The sequence below is a fragment of the Solanum verrucosum genome, unplaced genomic scaffold (genome assembly GCF_900185275.1).
Source record: "Solanum verrucosum unplaced genomic scaffold, falcon-dt-bn FXZP01000084.1, whole genome shotgun sequence".
Taxonomy (NCBI): Eukaryota; Viridiplantae; Streptophyta; class Magnoliopsida; order Solanales; family Solanaceae; genus Solanum; species Solanum verrucosum.
The window spans coordinates 2,179,505-2,200,965 of NW_026019846.1; positions in this window are offsets into that span (position 1 = coordinate 2,179,505).

The following is a 21,461-nucleotide window of genomic DNA, read 5'->3' on the forward strand; positions in this document are numbered from 1 at the left end:
AACATCACAGACAACAGAAGAATTACAGTAGGGCTTAGGAATGGGGAATAAGAATTACAACAACCATTTGATTTTTTTAACAAATGTACTAAGGCAGATTGAATTTTTAGAAGTCGTCATAAATTAAAACTTTGACAAATTTGACATGATAAAAACTATCATAAAATAGTTGAATTAGTATCATGATATTTATTTTCTTTATAATAATTAGTAAAATAATGCTACATAGGAAGAAAACATAATATGAGTAGAAAATAAATTACATGCCGAAATATAGAAGGTTACAAAATCATGTGAACTCTTGAAACATTGAAAATATAAATTAAAGAGATTTTTTTTCCCAAACATATTTAACAATTAGTTTCAATGATCATATCATATCATATATTACTATAAGTGGGAAGAGTTTGACCCAAAGTTGATTTACCGTTTTGACCCTACAGTATTACTTAAATATTAATTTATTAAAGGGATAATTTCAGAGACCTCCCTCCAGGTTTCGCTCTATAACATTCACCTCCCCTGTGATTTACGATATTACATCTACCTCCCTTATTTTCATTTTCCTGTACCCATTCTTTAAACCTATTTAAAATAAATATAAATTAATTTAGATTTGACAATTTTACCCTTATTAATTTCTTCATATTAATAAATATTATATAAAAATAACTCATTTAACAAATACTTTAAAAATAAATCAGCACAAATACATTAATACTATTTATTTTTTTATCAAACAAAGATCAAAGTCTTTATTCAAGCTGACCCACCATTTTCACCAAATATTAACTCTTCACCTCCATTTTACCTTTACCAATTTACTGATGATTTTTTCTCCCACAATAACCCATCATTTTCCGGCAACAATTTCTTCAAATCGAAGATAAAAATGAACTCTCCAAGAGAGAAATTCAACGATCAGATTTTATTCTAGTTGACCATTTCCACGAGCGAAGAAGAAAAATGATCCAAGAAATAGAGATAAATCGTTGAAAATTAGATCTAAGCTTGCATTTAGAAGGGTAAAATTATCAAATCTAAATTAATTTATATTTATTTTAAATAGGTTTAAAGAATGATTACAAGAAAATGAAAATAAGGGAGGTAGACGTAATATTGTAAACCACATGGGAGATGAGTGTTATAGAGTGAAACTTGGAGGGAGGTCTCTGAAATTATCCCTTTATTAAAAATTAAATTTGTTGATCATCTCATACCTAATTTAATTCTCTAGAAACGTATAGTTACTACTCAACCTCACCTATTACTGTAACAGAAACGCATAGTTACTGTTGAACCTCCTCAATCTGTGCGACAGCCTTTTTTCGACGCTCAAGTTCAGCTGATCCAAAACCTTTTCAGATACTTCACTCACCTATATAAATGTCTCCAACAACATGTTATTGTCTATTAATCTGTTACTCTATTTTGTGCCTAAATCAAATACATCATTGTCAAGTAATTTTTTTTTCTCCTCTTTATTTATCAAGAGTTGTTCTGTTTTCCCTGTTTACTGTCTATGTATTTATCTAGCTTATTTCGTTTCATTCTCTTTATCATGAGTCGCTCTTTTCTTGAATTTATTATTTTTGTTATATCAAATTAAATTGTGAACACCTATTCTAAAGCTGGAGTCTTTGTTGTAGAAGCATTGTATGAATGCACATACTAATTATTCTATTTCAAAACTACCCAAAGGACCCTACAGTATTACTTAAATATTAATTTATCAAAAATTAAATTTGTTAATAATCTCATACCTAATTTAATTCTCTAGAAATGTATAGTTGTTGCTCAACCTCATCGATCACTGTAACAGAAACGTATAGTTACTGTTGAACCTCCTCGATCAATGCGACAGCCTTTTTCCGACGCTCAAGTTCAGCTGATCCAAAGCCTTTTCAAAAACTTCACTCATCTATATAAATGTCTCCAACAACATGTTATTGTCCATTAATTTGTTACTCTTTTTTGTTCCTCAATCAAATACATCATTGCCAAGTTAAAAAAAATTATCCTCTTTATTTATCAAGAGCTGCTCTGTTTTCCATGTTTACTGTCTATGTCTTCATCTAGCTTATTTCGTTTCATTCTCTATATCGTGAGTCACTCTGCTCATGAATTTGTTATTTTTGTTATATCAAATTAAACTATGAACACCTGTTCTAAAGCTGGAGTCTTTGTTGTGGAAACATTATCTAAATGCACATACTAATTATTCTATTTCAACAGTACCCAAAGGACCCTACAATATAACTTAAATATTAATCTATTAAAAATTAAATTTGTTGATAATATCAGACCTAATTTAATTCTCTAGAAAAGTATAGTTGTTGCTACACCTCATCGATCACTTTAACATAAACGCATAGTTACTGATGAACCTCCTCAATTAGTGCAAACATCCTCAATCAGTGCGACAGCCTTTTTCCAACGCTCAAGTTTAGCTGATCCAAAACCTTTTCAGATACTTCACTCATCTATATAAATGTCTCCAACAACATGTTATTGTCCTCTCTCTTCTCTCTCTCTCCTCTTCTCTTCTCTCTCTCTCTGGTCTTCTCGGCCGAAATCGAAGGCGGCGTCAGCCAGAAGCAACGCGAGGACCAGCTCCGACCGGCGAGCCTCTTTCTCTCTCTTCTCCTAAGCTCCAGCGAGGACGATAACAACGAGCAGCAACTCTAGTTGCTCGAACCAGTGAGCGGCGAACAGCAAATCCCGGCGAAGGCAAGAACAATTTCCAGCTTCTCCGGCGAACTCACCTATCTTCCCCGGCGACCAGACCAGAAGAGAGACGGCAGTGCTACTGTTGGTCGCCAGATATCAACCAGATCTGGACGGAAAATTGCCCATAGACCACCGTATCTAGTCCGACCAGGTTCTATCTTTCCTTTCTCTCCCTCTTTTTTGCTCTGAATCTAGTTGCTGGGCTCTTTCGTGCAGATTCCATTTCCCGAAACAGTATTTCCTATTTTCTTTTATAGTACAGACCTGTGATTCAGTATTTAGTGTAGTGGGTGTTATCGTGTCCTTTAGAATACACACTGTACTTGTCTCTATAGTATAGTTGCTGCTGTATTGTCTTTTTAGAGTTTAGTCCTGTTGCAGTTTTTAGTGTATTCCTGTGTAGATCTTACTGTGGTTGTAGTATCGTTCTAGTGGATTTGGTATCAGATGGTGGTAATGAGTCATGTCTTCGGTTGAGGCCGATGTCGAGGGAACATAGGGGTAAGGGGGTTACGGGTTCACATATCGTGAGGGTAGGATCTTGGAACATAGGTTTGTTGACGGGGAAGTCCATAGAGCTAGTGAAAATTCTCAAGAAAAGAAAGATAAATATAGCTTGTGTCCAAGAGACTAGATGGGTAGGCTCCAAGGCTCGGGATGTTGACGGGTTTCAGTTGTGGTACTCAGGAGGGTCAAGGGATAGAAATGGAGTGGGTATTTTAGTAGACGGGCATTTGAGGGAGCAAGTGGTGGAGCTGAGGAGGATCAATGATAGGCTGATGACGATTAAGCTAGTCATTGGAGGATGTACTTGGAGTGTTATGAGTGCTTATGCTCCTCAAGTGGGATTGGGCGAGGAGGCCAAAAAGCTCTTTTATGAGGAATTGGATGAGGTAGTTAGAGGTATTCCGAATACCGAGAAGATTGTCATTGGTGGAAATTTTAATGGACACATAGGGGCAACTTCTAGTGGCTTTGATGATGTTCATGGAGGCTTTGGTTTTGGGGAGAGAAATGGAGGTGGAACTTCGCTTCTAGACTTTGCTAAGGCTTTTGAGTTGGTGATTGCTAACTCGTGCTTTTCGAAGAAGGAGAACCACTTGGTTACCTTTCGTAGCACGGTAGCTAAGACTCAGATAGATTACTTACTCCTTAGGAAGGGGGATAGAGGTCTCTTTAAGGACTGCAAGGTCATCCCTAGTGAAAACCTCACTACCCAACACAAGCTTTTGGTGATGGACCTGAAAATTGAGAGGGATAGGAGGAAGAAGATGGTACCTGATCGACCGAGGATTAAATGGGGAGGGTTGACCCCTGCCCTTTCGCGGGAGATGGGTGAGGAGTTGATGGGGATGGGGGCTTGGAGTGGTAACGGGGATGCTGACATCATGTGGAATAAAGTAGCCAGTTGCATTAGGGAAGTTGCTTCTAAGGTGTTAGGGGTGTCAAGGGGTAAATTTGGAGGTCATAAAGGAGACTGGTGGTGGAATGGGGAAGTCCAAGGCAAAGTGGAAGCGAAGAAGGCTGCACACACTAAATTGGCGGAGTGTGTAGACAAGGAAGAGAAGCGGACGCTTAAGAAAGTCTATAAGACGACAAAGACAGAAGCTAAGCTAGTTGTTACGAAGGCGAAGACGGCAGCTTTCGAACGCTTGTATGTCGAGCTGGGGGACAAAGGTGGGGATAAGAAGTTGTATAGGCTCGCAAAAGCAAGAGAGAGGAAGGTGCGCGACTTGGACCAAGTGAAGTGTATCAAAGATGAGGAAGGAAAAATATTGGTGGAAGAGACCTCCATCAAGCAAAGATGGCGAAGCTACTTTCACAAACTTTTAAATGAAAAGGGGGAAGCAGACATTGTATTGGGTGATTTGGCGCACTCTGAAAGACTTCGGGATTTTGGGTACTGTAGGTGTGTTAGGACCGAGGAAGTTAAACGGGCTATTAGTAGGATGAGCAGGGGAAGAGCGACCGGACCCGATGAGATTCCGGTAGAATTTTGGAAGAGCATGGACCAGGCAGGCATAAAGTGGTTAACTGGGCTGTTTAATGTTATCCTTAAGACAACAAAAATGCCGGATGAATGGAGGTGGAGTACAATGGTTCCGTTGTATAAAAACAAGGGTGATATCCAAAACTGTAACAACTACAGGAGTATCAAATTGTTGAGCCATACTATGAAGATTTGGGAGAGAGTGGTGGAGATGAGGGTGAGAAGAGGGGTGTCCATCTCGGAGAACCAGTTTGGATTCATGCCGGGACGTTCAACTACCGAAGCCATCCATCTTATGCGTAGACTGGCAGAAAAATATAGAGAAAGGAAGAGAGACCTACATATGGTGTTCATTGACCTTGAAAAGGCCTATGACAAAGTACCGAGGAATGTCCTCTGGAGGTGCTTGGAGTCTAAAGGAGTCCCGATGATTTATATTAGGGCGATAAAGGACATGTACGGTGGAGCCAAGACTCGGGTTAGAACAGTTGGAGGAGACTCAGAACATTTCCCAGTTGAGACGGGGCTGCACCAGAGGTCAGTCCTAAGCCCTTTTCCTTTTTGCTTTGGTGATGGATGAGCTGACGCGGTCTATTCAGGAGAAGGTCCCATGGTGTATGTTATTTGCGGATGACATAGTACTGATTGATGAGACGCGGGATAAAGTTAATGCGCGGTTGGAGGTGTGGAGACAAACGCTGGAGTCCAAAGGTTTCAGGTTGAGTAGGACCAAAACAGAATATTTGGGGTGCAAATTCAGTGATGTGTTGGATGAGACAGATGCGGAAGTGAGACTTGACGCACAGATCATTCCTAAGAAGGAAAGTTTTAAGTATCTTGGGGCTGTGATCCAAGGGAGTGGTGACATCGACGTTGATGTCACACATCGCATTGGGGTTGCTTGGATGAAATGGAGGCTCGCCTCTAGAGTACTGTGTGATAAGAAAATTCCACCAAAACTTAAAGGTAAGTTCTACAGAGTGGTAGTTAGACCGGCCTTGTTGTATGGAGCGGAGTGTTGGCCAGTCAAGAACACACATGTCCAAAAAATGCATGTTGCGGAGATGAGGATGTTGAGATGGATGTGTGGGCACACTAGGAGCGACAAGATTAGAAATGAGGTTATCCGGGAGAAGGTAGGAGTGGCCTCTGTGGTGGACAAGCTGAGAGAAGCGAGACTGAGATGGTTTGGACATGTGAAGAGACGGAGCGCAGACGCCCCAGTGAGGAGGTGCGAGGAAATGGTGGTAGAGGGTACGCGGAGGGGTAGAGGTAGGCCCAAGAAGTATTGGGAAAAGGTGATTAGACAAGACTTGGCTAGGCTTCACATTACCGAGGACATGACTCTAGATAGGAAGGAGTGGAGGTCGCGTATTAAGGTGGAAGGTTAGTAGGGTTGGCGTGTTGCCGTCTCTCGCGAGGGTATGGGTTGTTAGCATTTGGAGCAGTCCTAGCCGTATTCTTATTTACTGCGTTTCACTCCTCTCATTACTTTCTTGATGTTATTGTTTCATTTGTTGATTATACACTATCTTTTGGATTGGTTATGTTTTATATATAGCTCTCATGTAACTTAGATTTGATGTTCTTGAGCTGAGGGTCTCCCGGAAACAGCCTCTCTACCTCCAAGAGGTAATGGTAAGGTCTGTGTACACTCTACCCTCCCCAGACCCCACCTAGTGGGATTTCACTGGGTATGTTGTTGTTGTAACATGTTATTGTCCATTAATTTGTTACTCTTTTTTGTGCCTCAATCAAATACATCATTGTCAGGTAAAAAAAATTCTCCTCTTTATTTATCAAGAATTGCTCTGTTTTCCCTGTTTACTGTCTATGTCTTTATCTAACCTATTTCGTTTCATTCTCTTTATCGTGAGTCACTTTGTTCTTGAATCTGTTATTTTTGTTATATCAAATTAAACTGTAAACACCTGTTCTAAAGCTAGAGTCTTTGTCGTGGAAGCATTGTCTGAATGCACGTACTAATTATTCTATTTCAAACTACCCAAATGACCTTCCATTATTACTTAAATATTAAATTATTAAAAATTAAATTTGCTGATAATCTCATACCTAATTCAATTCTCTAGAAATGTATAGTAGCTGCTAGACCTCATCGATCACTGTAACAGAAACGTATAGTTAATGTTGAACCTCCTCAAATAGTGCGAACCTCTTCAATCAGTGCGACAACCTTTTTTCGACGCTCAAGTTCAGCAGATCCAAAACCTTTTCAGATACTACACTCATCTATGTCTCCAACAACATGTTATTGTCCATTAATCTATCACAATTTTTGTGCATCAATCAAATACATCATTGTCATGTAAATTTTCTTTCTCCTCTTTATTTATCAAGAACTGCTATGTATTCCCTGTTTATTGTCTATGTTTTCATCTAGCTTATTTCGTTTCATTTTCTTTATCGTGAGTTGCTCTGTTCTTGAATTTGTTATTTTTGTTATATCAAATTATACTGTGAACACCTGTTCTAAAGTTGGGGTATTTGTTGTAGAAGCATTGTCTAAATGCACGTACTAATTATTCTATTTCAAAACTACCCAAAGGACCCTACAATATTACTTAGATATTAATTTTTTTTTAAAATTAAAGTTGTTGATAATATCAGACCTAATTTAATTCTCTAGAAACGTATAGTTGTTGCTCAACCTCATAGATCACTGTCACAACCCGGGAGCACCCCCTAGTCATAACCGGCGTACTCGACCTCGAAGAGGTCTAATACAAGTCTCTTAGCATTCATTCATCGCATAGACACTAAAACCATAAGGAATTAAAAACTTTCTTTACCAAGAAAACATTTCATAAAAATTAAAAATAGCAAGCGGAAGACTTTCTAGACTTTATACATGATGTCTCATAACCATCTAATACTTTAGAGTACAAATTGGGGACTAATCCCATACACAACTTAAACAATACTAAAAAGACCTAAAAGAACATATGGGGTATTGTCCTCGAATATATGAGGACTCACCAAGTCTTCATCTTCAACACTTAGAAACCTATCAAATAGTCATGCCATGTCATCATCTCCAAATCCCTACACTTTAGTCCAAAAAGGAAAAGAAAGGGGTTAGCACAATTAAGTACTAAGTATGGAGACCATGCAAAAACATGCCAAACAGGACATTTTCAAGGAAGTAAATGCTTTCATATCATTTGATAAAACCTTTCCTTTACAAGTATAAGAGACATAATACAAGTCAACATTAACATATAAGACTATAGCCAACCATACATATACTTAATATATGTCCATATACAACCCATGCTTAAATTTAAAAGAACACATGTCATTTCATTACCATAGGACCTCTACCTAATATAACCTTAAGACACACTTGAGTGAGACAAGAAGTGACCGCCCATACAACCTCTTCAAGCACACTTAAGTGTTCCCCAAGATTACCTTAGATAAGGACATTTCCTTTACAACATAACATCAATAGACCAACATTCTTTAAGAAACCATTTTGGAGACATTCAAGCACATAAGGGGACTTTCATATAATAGTCGTTAGACTTAGGGAACTCACTTTAGTATCTTCAAAGTCTACTCGTGTCATGTGTAGATAGCATCCCATACTACTACCTACACGTTGTAGAACCTATCCAATAACTAGAGTGCACTTCCCACATGATGGGAATAGGCATAACCGACATAGACCATACTAGCTAGGTATGGAATCCGGAGTCTATCCTACTCCGTAGAGGTTGTTCTACTTGCCAAAGGTAGAACTAGTAAGCAACTCATGTAGGCACATGGTTTAGGAGATGTCCAAGGAAGTTCATTGTGCCTAATCTCATACTCAACTAGGCCACCTTCCTAACCACATCCACTCGGTGCTAGCCTTGTTTCCCATAGGGTATTCAATCACATATGTACTTAGAGAGGGTTCCTTTTCTAGTTCAACCAACTCATAGTACCTCTTCCCAAGAAAGGCCCCATTTCTTAGTCATGGCCAATCAAGGTTCATAAGGATAGCTCATTTGACTTTCTTAGATAAGGATTATCATGCCGTTCCGGCTCCATCCATCTCTAAGTCTATCATCTCACTCAAGAAGGGAACTTCGCCCTAAAGCCCATCCTTCAAGGTTATACATTTACATAGGAAAGCTAGACTTATGAAAGGGCACCATTTCTTAGTTCTGCCGATTCAAGTCTTGGCCTAGAATTTCTCTTTTAGCATTTATAGAAAGGGCGCCATTTCTTAGTTCTAGCCCACTTCACACATTCATGCATTCAAGACTTTAAGTTACAAGGAGAGACACTTTAGTCTACCAACCAAGTCACAACATTATCATCTAAGGATACTTCATAATCCAACATCATTTCATATATGCATCATGAGAAATCATACTTTAAATCACAATGCTATACACTTTACATAGGATCATCATAAGATCACATAAACTCATTCACATCATACCTTCACATATAGCTTCATGTAGGACTTTACATATAGCTTCATGTAGGACTTTACATATAGCTTCATGTAGGACTTTACATATAGTCTCATATGTGTATAATAATACAACAATATAATAACATTTATATAATGCCCTTCATGGCCTCAATTCACAATAATACAACAAATAACCACCTCCACCAAAGGTGGATCAAACCAATCAATAACAATTATATCAATACTAAGAGATTAAGCCATCTTACCATTCTTCAAAGCCATAACCAACATTACTCAATTCCCTACTAATTCAACATTTTTCATAAAGTAGGTCAACTTACCATCCTTTCCAAGCCACCTTCACCATTCTCATGATCAAACAATTCACAATAGAAAGCATAGGTAATCATGGTATTCAACTATACCATTTAAGCTAAGCATAAGCCCATAATCAACATGAAGACAAATTCACAATTTTTGCCCATTCAAGGCCAACATCCCACATCCTTCAATTCAATAAAAATTCTTAACAATTCACATATATAATACCATATATGAACAGCCCATACCATACTAAACACAATTTTTATAATCATCTACTCAAAATCAATACACCCACTTTATGGTGAAATTTAGAGAATTTGAGAAAACATGGGTTCATGGGGATTTCTTTCTAAAAACCATTAATAATCATTAATAACAATATAAATCATCATTTAAAACCTTTTTTATGCAAGAACCCATGCTAGAATCGAAATTAGGACTTTAGGATTTTTGAAGAACTTTGAAAATACTTTGAATTAGCTCTTTGATTGAAAAAGGAATCAAAGATAAAGAGTCCCCATACCTAAATATTGAAAAAGCCCACGAAAATCGTTGAAAGAAGCCTCCAATTTGAAACCCTAATTCTTCACCCTTCTTCTTCCTTGAACTTGAGAGAAATATTTGAGAGAGGGAATGATTTTGGAAATTCTAATTTGAAGAATGAAGTTATAACCCTCATTTAAATGATCTAATATACCTAAAATAATAAAAACAACTTAATAATAAATGCCCAAACTACCCCTCACTTAGTTGGACCTTTTTTTTTTTAACAAGTTATTAATGCATAAAATCCATGTGAGACTCTACTTTATCCTACTTCATTTTGAGGGGCGTTACAATCACTGTAACGTAAACATATAGTTATTGCTAAACCTCCTCTCAGTGCGACAGCCTTTTTCCGACGCTCAAGTTCAGCTGATCCAAAGCCTTTTCATATACTTCACTCATCTATATAAATGTCTCCAACAACATGTTATTTTCCATTAATCTGTTACACTTTTTTGTGCCTCAATCAAATACATCATTGTCAAGTAAAAAAAAATCTCCTCTTTATTTATCAAGAGATGCTATGTTTTCCCTGTTTACTGTCTATGTCTTTATCTAGCTTATTTCATTTCATTCTCTGTATCGTGAGTTGCTCTGTTCATAAATTTGTTATTTTTTTTAATATCAAATTAAACTGTGAACACCTGTTCGAAAGCTGGAGTCTTTGTTGTGGAAGCATTATCTGAATGAACATACTAATTATTCTAATTCGAAACTACCCGAAGGACCCTACAGTATTACCTAAATATTAATTTATTAAAAATAAATTTGTTGATAATCTTAGACCTAATTTAATTCTCTAGAAACGTATAGTTGTTGCTAGACCTCATCGATCACTGTAACAGAAATGTATAGTTACTGTTGAACCTCCTCGATTAGTGCGATCATCCTCGATCAATGCGACAACCATTTTTCGACGCTCAAGTTCAGTTGATCCATAATCTTTTTAGATACTTCACTCATCTATATAAATGTCTCCAACAACATGTTATTGTCCATTAATCTGTTACTCTTTTTTGTGCCTCAATCAAATACATCATTGTCAGGTAAAAAAAATTTTCTCCTCTTTATTTATCAAGAGCTGCTCTGTTTTTCCAGTTTACTGTCTATGTCTTTATCTAGATTATTTCGTTTCATTCTCTTTATCATGAGTCGCTCTGTTCTTGAATTTGTTATTTTTGTTATATCAAACTTAAACTGTAAACACTTGTTCTAAAGCTGGAGTCTTTGTTGTGGAAGCATTGTCTGAATGCACGTACTAATTATTCTATTTCTAAACTACCCAAATGATCTACATTATTACTTAAATATTAATTTGTTAAAAATTAAATTTGCTGATAATCTCAGACCTAATTTAATTCTCTAGAAATGTATAGTTTTTGCTCAACCTCATCGATCATTGTAACAAAAATGTATAGTTACTATTGAACCTCCTCGATCAATGTGACAGCCTTTTTTCGACGCTCAATTTCAGTTGATCAGAAACCTTTTAGGATACTTCACTCATCTATATAAATGTCTCCAACAACATTGTATTATCCATTAATCTGTTACTCTTTATTGTTCTTCAATCAAATACATCATTGTTAGGTAATAAAAATTTCTCCAATTTATTTATCAAGAGCTACTCTGTTTTCCCTCTTTACTGTCTATGTCTTTATCTAGCTTATTTCGTTTTATTCTCTTTATCGTGAGTATCTCTGTTATTGAATTTGTTGTTTTTGTTATATCAAATTAAACTATGAACACATTCTAAAGTTGGGGTCTTTGTTGTGAAAGCATTGTCTGAATGCACGTACTAATTATTCTATTTCAAAACTACCATAAGGACCCTACAGTATTACTTAAATATTAATTTACTAAAAATTAAATTTTCTAATAATCTCAGACCTAATTTAATTCTCTAGAAACGTATAGTTGTTTCTCAACCTCATCTGTAACAGAAACGTATAGTTACAGTTGAACCTCCTCGATCAGTGCGACAACCTTTTTCCGACGCTCAAGTTCAACTTATCCAAAGCCTTTTCAGATACTTCACTCATCTATATAAATGTCTCCAACAACATGTTATTGTCCATTAATTTGTTACTCTTTTTTATGCTTCTATCAAATACATCATTTTTAGGTAAATTTTTTATTTCCTCTTTATTTATCAAGAGCTGCTCTATTTTCCATGTTTACAGTCTATGTGTAACGGCCCTTTTGATCGTTTTGAGTACTAGAGCTTTTTATTTCATAAAATACTTTTCGAGAGATTTTAAATGTGTATTTTGGACTATTCATAACTACAATTATGAAATTAGTGGGATAATTTTAATAATTAATTTAGTTGGTGGTTAAAGAAGATAGAATTAAAATTAATAGATGGTCACTTTTACCACTTTTATAATTTTAAGATATACAATTAGGTGATAACTTTTCTGTAGAAAGGAGGAAAAATAAAAAGGAGCCGCACGATTGTCAAAGCAAATTCAAGAAGCGATTTCAGGTGACCTTTAACTTTAACTTTTCGTAGTTATATTAATGGGATGCATATGCTTTATTGATTAGGGAATGGTAGATGCTATTGGAACTTATTGTGTATGTGATTTCTCCCGTATTGCAATTCAATTGGGTTTCCATAGAAAATATTGTTGGCAAATTACATATATAGTATATTGAGTAAAGGCTAATGAATTGAGTTTGGCTATTGTGGCGATGTAATTAATTTAATAATTGGTTGAGTAGCAGTAAGTGAAGTCCATGGTTTAAGCATAAAGTTGATTGATTTTGTTAGTGGGGTGCCAAATACTTAATTGGATTCACTGCATTCATGAATTAAAGTGCCGATTGTTATTTATTTATTATGATTATTATACTATAAAGTGAAGTGTGCATATGTATAGTATTGCTGCTAGATGAATGATGAGAGAAAAGTTAGGCCAACCATTCATGTTGTAAAGAATTGGATTTGAGAAAGAAAGATGGAACTAAAATTGCAATGTTAAGGTTCCAATTTGTCTTACTGCGGTGGTGTTCTGAAACTTAAGAGTAACGACTCTTATTGGTCCTTATGCCTAATTATGGCTGATTATTAGGTTGAATAATACTTATAGTTTTAAACCATTAGAAAGATGTTAGTTCTGCCATTCATTTTGCAGTACGCCATGGTTTGCTAATCAACTAGGTTTAACATTAATTATTTACTTTGTTATATAGGTAATTAAATATAAGGTGTAGTATATTATATGAATTACATTAAAGTTATGCTAAATGGAGGAATAAGATTTACCCTTGGGCTTGAATTTGAGGAAATTGATTATAGAATTGGGGGAGTTTGGGTCTAGGCTAGACATATAGTAGCATGAGTGTTTATATACTCGTTAATTTACAAGTAATATATATACTTGATAGATTGGAAAGGTTCGGAGACGTTAAGAAAATGGAAGGCATTGGAGAAGTAGCTTGCTTGACTTCAGTTCTTCGGTGGAGGTAGGTCATGATTTATTCTATTTGATAGATAGAATCTTAATAGTGATTGATATGCATTGAATGATATTGTGAAGTTCTCTATGTACTTGATTGTATGATTGTGTAGCTTGGTTGTGTGGTTTGTGATTGGTCTGAAATCCTGAGACCGTGGAATTTATAATCTTGAACCCTCTCTATCGAAGTGATGCCTTGAATAAAGAAGGCTTGATGAAATATTGTTAATTAATTGAAAAGTGGTGATAATAAATGATAAATTAATGATATTATTCGATCGGAGTGTCACGTTCCGACACGGTATTATTGGATCGGAGTGTCACGTTCCGACACGATATAATTTGATCGGAGTGTCACATTCCGACACGGTATAATTGGATCGGCGTGTCACATTCCGACACGGTATTATTGGATCGGAGTGTCACATTTCGACACGGTATAATTGGATCGGAATGTCACGTTTCAACATGGTAACATTAAAGGAAAAAGATACTGAATTAACTTAATGTACTCAATCTCAAAGAACTCAATTCCCAAATTAGTTTGGTTTGGAGGCATGAGTCCTCATGTGTGATCTTGATATTGTTGACTGATTACGTACTTACTTTAGTGTTGTTGACACTGGTTCATGTGTTTGTTTCTTGCCACCTGCTAAGTGTCCTAGTTGATTTTATACTATTATTCATTATATATTAGTTTCTATTTTGGGTTGACCGATGATATCTACTCAGTACATGTTGCCTGTACTGAGCCCTACTAGTGTTTTTCTTTGTTTTCTTTTTGTGGAGTGCAACGAGTGTATCAGTGACTTTGACTCGCCCTCAGCTCTAGCCAGTCTCCAGCACATCAGGTTCCAGGTTGAGCTATTCATTCCAACTCATGTTGGCTTGTCTTGGTCATGGCATGATGTCCTTAGTTTTCGGACAAAAACTATTTTATTCATTTATTTTGGTGTCTTTAATACTCTTATACTTAGTATTTGAAGATTAGATGTCCTTGATGTGATGACTTTCAGGTTTTGGGGATAAGGTGTAATAGACTTTAGAGGTTGATTTGATTGGTTACTTTAACAAGTTTTGAGCTTCCGCATTTTGTTGTTATTCATAGTTGAATTATTGATATATGTTGGGGTTTGGATTCCTTGGTTCACCCACTTAGGAGGTTAAGTGTGGGTGCCACTCACGACTCATTTTGGGTCGTGACACTATGTCTATAACTAGATTATTTCGTGTCATTCTCTTTATCGTGACTCGCTCTGTTCTTGAATTTGTTATTTTTGTTATATAAAATTAAACTGTAACATCTGTTCTAAAGCTGAAGTCTTTGTTGTGGAAGCATTGTCTGAATGCATGTACTAATTATTCTATTTCAAAACTACCCAAATGACCATACATTATTACTTAAATATTATTTTATTAAAAAATAAATTTATTGATAATCTCAAACCTAATTTAATTCTCTAGAAATGGATAGTTGCTGCTCAACCTCATCGATCACTGTAACAAAAATATATAGTTACTGTTGAACCTCCTCAATCAGTGCGACAACCTTTTTTCGACACTCAAGTTCAGTTGATCATAAACCTTTTAAGATACTTCAGTCATCTATATATATGTCTCCAAAAACATGTTATTGTCCATTAATTTGTTACTCTTTTTTGTGCCTCAATCTAATACATCATTGTTAGGTAATAAAAATTTCTCCTCTATATTTATCAAGAGCTGCTCTGTTTTTCCTCTTTACTGTACATGTCTTTATCTAGCTTATTTCGTTTTATTCTCTTTATCGTGAATCGCTCTATTCTTGAATTTGTTATTTTTAATATATCAAATTAAACTATGAACTCCTGTTCTAAAGTTGGAGTCTTTGTTGTGAAAGAATTGTCTGAAAGCACGTACTAATTATTCTATTTCAAAACTACCCTAAGGACCCTACAGTACTATTTAAATATTAATTACTAAAAATTAAATTTGCTGATAATCCCAACCTAATTTAATTCTCTAGAAACGTATAGTTGTTTCTCAACCTCTTCTGTAATAGAAACGTATAGTTACAGCTGAACCTCCTCGATCAGTGTGAACCTTCTCGATCAGTGTGACAACCTTTTTCCGACGCTCAAGTTCAGCTTATCCAAAGCCTTTTCAGATACTTCACTCATCTATATAAATGTCTCCAACACATATTATTGTCCATTAATTTGTTACTCTTTTTTATGCTTTAATCAAATACATCATTGTCAGGTTAATTTTTTATTTCCTCTTATTTATCAAGAGTTGCTCTGTTTTCCCTATTTACTGTCTATGTCTTTATCTAGCATATTTTGTTTCATTTGCTATATCGTGAGTCGCTCTGTTCTTGAATTTGTTATTTTAGTTAGATCAAATTAAACTGTGAACATATGTTTTAAGCTGGAGTCTTTGTTATGGAAGCATTGTCTGAATGCATGTACTAATTATTCTATTTCAAAAATACCCAAAGGACCCTACAGTATTACTTAAATATTAATTTATTAAAAATGAAATTTGTTTATAATCTCAGACCTAATTTAATTCTTTAGAAATGCATTTTTGCTGTCAACCTCATCGATCTCTGTAACAGAAACGTATAGTTATTGTTGAATCTCCTTGATCAATGTGAACCTCCTCGATTAGTGCAACAACCTTTTTCTGACGCTAAGGTTCAACTAATCCAAAATCTTTTCAGATACTTCACTCATCTATATAACTATCTCCAACAACATGTTATTGTCCATTAATTTGTTACCCTTTTTTCTGCCTAAATCAAATACACCATTGTCATGTAAATTATTTTTCTCCTCTTTATTTATCAAGAGTTGCTCTGTTTTCCTTGTTTACTTTCTATGTCTTTATCTAGCTTATTTCTCTTCATTCTCTTTATCGTGAGTCGCTCGATTTTTGAATTTGTTATTTTTGTTATATTAAATTAAAATGTGAACACATATTCTAAAGCTGGAGTCATTGTTGTGGAAACATTGTCAATATGCACGTACTAATTATTCTATTTTAAAACTACCCAAAGGACCCTACAGTATTACTTAAATATTAATTCATTAAAAATTAAATTTGTTGATAATCTTAGACCTAATTAATTTAATTCTCTAGAAACGTATAGTTTCTGCTCAACCTCATCGATCACTGTAATAGAAACATATAGTTACTACTGAACCTCCTCGATCAGTGAAACAACCTTTTTTCGACGCTCAAGTTCAGCTGATCCAAAACCTATTCAGATATTTCAGTCATCTATATAAATGTCTCCAACATGGTATTGTCCATTAATCTGTTAATATTTTTTGTGCCTCAATCAAATACATCATTGTCAATTAATTTGTTTCTCCTCTTTATTTATCAAGAGCTTCTATGTTTTCTTAGTTTTCTGTCTATGTCTTTATCTAGCTTATTTCGTTTGATTCTCTTTATCGTCAGTGGCTCTATTTTTGAATTTGTTATTTTTGTTATAGCAAATTAAATTGTGAACAACTAAAGCTGGAGTCTTTGTTGTGGAAGCATTGTCTGAATGCACGTACTAATTATTCTATTTCAAAACCACCCAAAGGACCCAATAGTATTACTTAAATATTAATTTATTAAGAATTAAATTTGTTTATAACCTCAGACCTAATTTAATTCTCTAGAAACTTATTTTTTACTGCTCAACATCATCGATCACTGTAACAGAAATGTATAGTTACTGTCGAATCACCTCGATCAATGCGAACCTCCTCGCATAGTGCAACAACCTTTTTCCGACGCTAAGGTTCAGCTGATCCAAAATCTTTTCAGAAACTTCACTCATCTATATAAATGTCTCCAACAACATGTTATTGTCCATTAATTTGTTACTCTTTTTTGTGCCTCAATCAAATACATCACTGTCAGGTAAATTATTTTTCTCCTCTTTATTTATTAAGAACTTCTCTTTTTCCCTGTTTGTTGTCTATGTCTTTATTTAGCTTATTTCGTTTCATTCTCTTTATCGTGAGTCGCTCTGTTCTTGAATTTGTTATTTTTGTTATATCAAATTAAACTGTGAACACCTGTTCTAAAGCTGGAGTCTTTGTTGTGGAAGCATTGTCTGAATGCACGTACTAATTATTCTATTTCAAAACTACCCAAAGGACCCTACATTATTTCTTAAATATTAATTTATTAAAAATTAAACTTGCTCATAATCTCAGACCTAATTTAATTCTCTAGAAACGTATAGTTGCTGCTTAACCTCATTGATCATTGTAACAGAAATGTATAGTTATTGCTGAACCTTCTCGATTAGTGTGAACCTCCTCGATTAGTGCGACAACCTGTTTCCGATGCTCAGGTTCAGCTGATCCGAAACCTTTTCAGATACTTCACTCATCTATATAAAAATTTCCAACAACATGTTATTGTCCATTAATACGTTACTCTTTTTTGTGCCTAAATCGAATACATCATTGTTAGATAAAAAAAAATTCTCCTCTTTATTTATCAAGAGCTGCTCTGTTTTCCCTATTTAATGCATATGTTTTTATCTAGCTTACTTCATTTCATTCTCTTTATTGTGAGTCGCTCTGTTCTTGAATTTATTATTTTTGTTATATGAAATTAAACTATGAACGCATGTTCTAAAGCATGAGTCTTTGTTATGGAAGCACTGTCTGAATGCACGTGCTAATTAATCTATTTCAAAACTACCCAAATGACCCTATAGTATCACTTAATATTAATTTATTAAAAATTAAAATTGCTGATAATCTCAGACCTAATTTAATTATCTAGAAACGTATAGTTACTGCTCAAGCTCATCGATTATTGTAATAGAAACGTATAGAAACTACTGAACCTCCTCGATCAGTGCGAACCTTCTCGATTAGTGCGACAACCTTTTTTTGACGCTCAAGTTCAGCTGATCCAAAGCCTCTTCAGATACTTTACTCATCTATATAAATGTCTCCAACAACATGTTATTGTCTATTAATCTGTTATTCTGTTTTGTGTCTCAATCAAATACATCATTGTCAGGTAAATTTATTATTTCCTCTTTATTTATCAAGAGTTGCTCTGTTTTACCTGGTTACTATCTATGTCTTTATCTAGCTTATTTCATTTCATTCTATTTATTGTGAGTAGCTTTGTTCTTGAATTCCTTATATTTGTTATATCAAATTAAATTGTGAACATTTGTTCTAAAGAAGGAGTCTTTGTTGTGGAAGCATTGTTTGAATGCATGTACTAATTATTCTATTTTAAAACTACGCAAAGGACCCTACAGTATTACGTAAATATTAATTTATTAACAACTACATTTCCTGATAATCTTAGTTATAATTTAATTCTCTAGAAACGGATAGTTGTTGCTAGACCTCATCAATCGTTGTAACCAAAATGTATAAATATTGTTCAACCTCCTTGATTAGAGCGAACCTCCTCGATCAGTGCGACAACCTTTTTTCGACGCTCAAGTTCAATTGATCCAAAACCTTTTCAGATACTTCACTCATCTATAAAAAATGTCTTCAAAAACATGTTATTGTCCGTTAATCTGTTACTCTTTTTTGGTATCTCAATCAAATACATCATTGTCAGGTAAAAAAAATTTCTCCTCTTTATTTATCAAGAGCTGCTCTATTTTCCCTATTTAACCGTCTATGTCTTTATCAAGCTTATTTCGTTTCATTCTTTTTATAGTGAGTCGCTCCATTCTTGAATTTGTTATTTTTGTTATATCAAATTAAACTGTGAACACCTGTTCTAAAGCTGGAGTCGTTGTTGTGGAAGCATTGTTTGAATGCACGTACTAATTATTCTATTTCAAAACTACCCAAAGGACCCTACAGTATTACTTAATAATTAATTTATTAAAAATTAAATTTGATGATAATCTCATACCTAATTTAATTATCTAGAAAGGTATAGTTGTTGCTCAACCTCATCGATCACTGTAACAAAAACATATATTTGCTACTGAACCTCCTCGATCAGTGAAACAACCTTTTTTCGACGCTCAAGTTCAGCTGATCCAAAACCTATTCAGATATTTCAGTCATCTATATAAATGTCTCCAACATGGTATTGTCCATTAATCTGTTAATATTTTTTGTGCCTCAATCAAATACATCATTGTCAATTAATTTGTTTCTCCTCTTTATTTATCAAGAGCTTCTATGTTTTCTTAGTTTTCTGTCTATGTCTTTATCTAGCTTATTTCGTTTCATTCTCTTTATCGTGAGTCACTCTGTTCTTGAATTTGTTATTTTTGTTATATCAAATTAAACTGTGAACACATGTTCTAAATCTTGAGTCTTTGTTGTGGAAGCATTGTCTGAATGCACGTACTAATTATTCTATTTCAAAACTACCTCAAGGATCTTACAGTATTACCTAAATATTAATTTATTAAAAATTAAATTTGTTGATAATCTCAAACCTAAATTATTTCTCTAGAAACGTATATATGTTGCTCAACCTCCTCCATCACTGTAACAGAAACGTATAGTTACTACCGAACCTCCACGATCAGTGTGAACATCTTCGATTAGTGCGACAACCTTTTTCCGACGCTCAAGTTCAGCTGATCCAAAACCTTTTCAAATACTTCACTCATCGATATAAATGTCTCCAACAACATGTTATTGTCCATTAATTTGTTACTCTTTTTTGTGCCTCAATCAAATACATCATTGTCAATTAATTTGTTTCTCCTCTTTATTTATCAAGAGCTTCTATGTTTTCTTAGTTTTCTGTCTATGTCTTTATCTAGCTTATTTCGTTTCATTCTCTTTATCGTGAGTCACTCTGTTCTTGAATTTGTTATTTTTGTTATATCAAATTAAACTGTGAACACATGTTCTAAATCTTGAGTCTTTGTTGTGGAAGCATTGTCTGAATGCACGTACTAATTATTCTATTTCAAAACTACCTCAAGGATCTTACAGTATTACCTAAATATTAATTTATTAAAAATTAAATTTGTTGATAATCTCAAACCTAAATTATTTCTCTAGAAACGTATATATGTTGCTCAACCTCCTCCATCACTGTAACAGAAACGTATAGTTACTACCGAACCTCCACGATCAGTGTGAACATCTTCGATTAGTGCGACAACCTTTTTCCGACGCTCAAGTTCAGCTGATCCAAAACCTTTTCAAATACTTCACTCATCGATATAAATGTCTCCAACAACATGTTATTGTCCATTAATTTGTTACTCTTTTTTGTGCCTCAATCAAATATATAACTATCATGTAAAAAAATTCTCCTCTTTATTTATCAGGAGATGCTCTGTTTTCCCTGTTTACAGTCTATGTCTTTATCAAGCTTATTTCGTTTCATTCTCTTTATCGTGAGTTGTTCTGTTGTTGATATTGTTATTTTTGTTATATCAAATTAAACTGTGAGCATCATATCTAAAGTTGGAGTCTTTCTTGTGGAAGCATTGTCTGAATGCACGTACTAATTATTCTATTACAAAACTACCCAAAGGACCCTAGAGTATAACTTAAATATTAATTTATTAGAAAATAAATTTGTTGATAATCTCAGACCAAATTTAATTCTATAGAAATGTATAATTGTTGCTCAACCTCACCGATCACAGTAACATAAACGTATAGTTACTGCTGAACATCCTCGATCAGTGCGAACCTCCTCGACCAGTGCGACAACCGTTTTCCAATGCTTAAGTTCAGCTGATCCAAAATCTTTTCAGATACTTCACTCATCTATATAAATGTTTCCAACAACATGTTACTGTCCATTAATCTGTTACTCTTTTGTGTGCCTCAATCAAATAATTATTGTCAGGTAAAAAAAAATTATCCTATTTATTTATCAAGAGCTGCTCTTTTTTCCCTGTTTACTGTCTATGTCTTTATCTATCTTATTTCCTTTCATTCTCTTTATCGTGAGTCTCTCGGTTCTTGATTTTTTTATTTTTGTTATATCAAATTAAACTGTGAACACTTCTTCTAAAGCT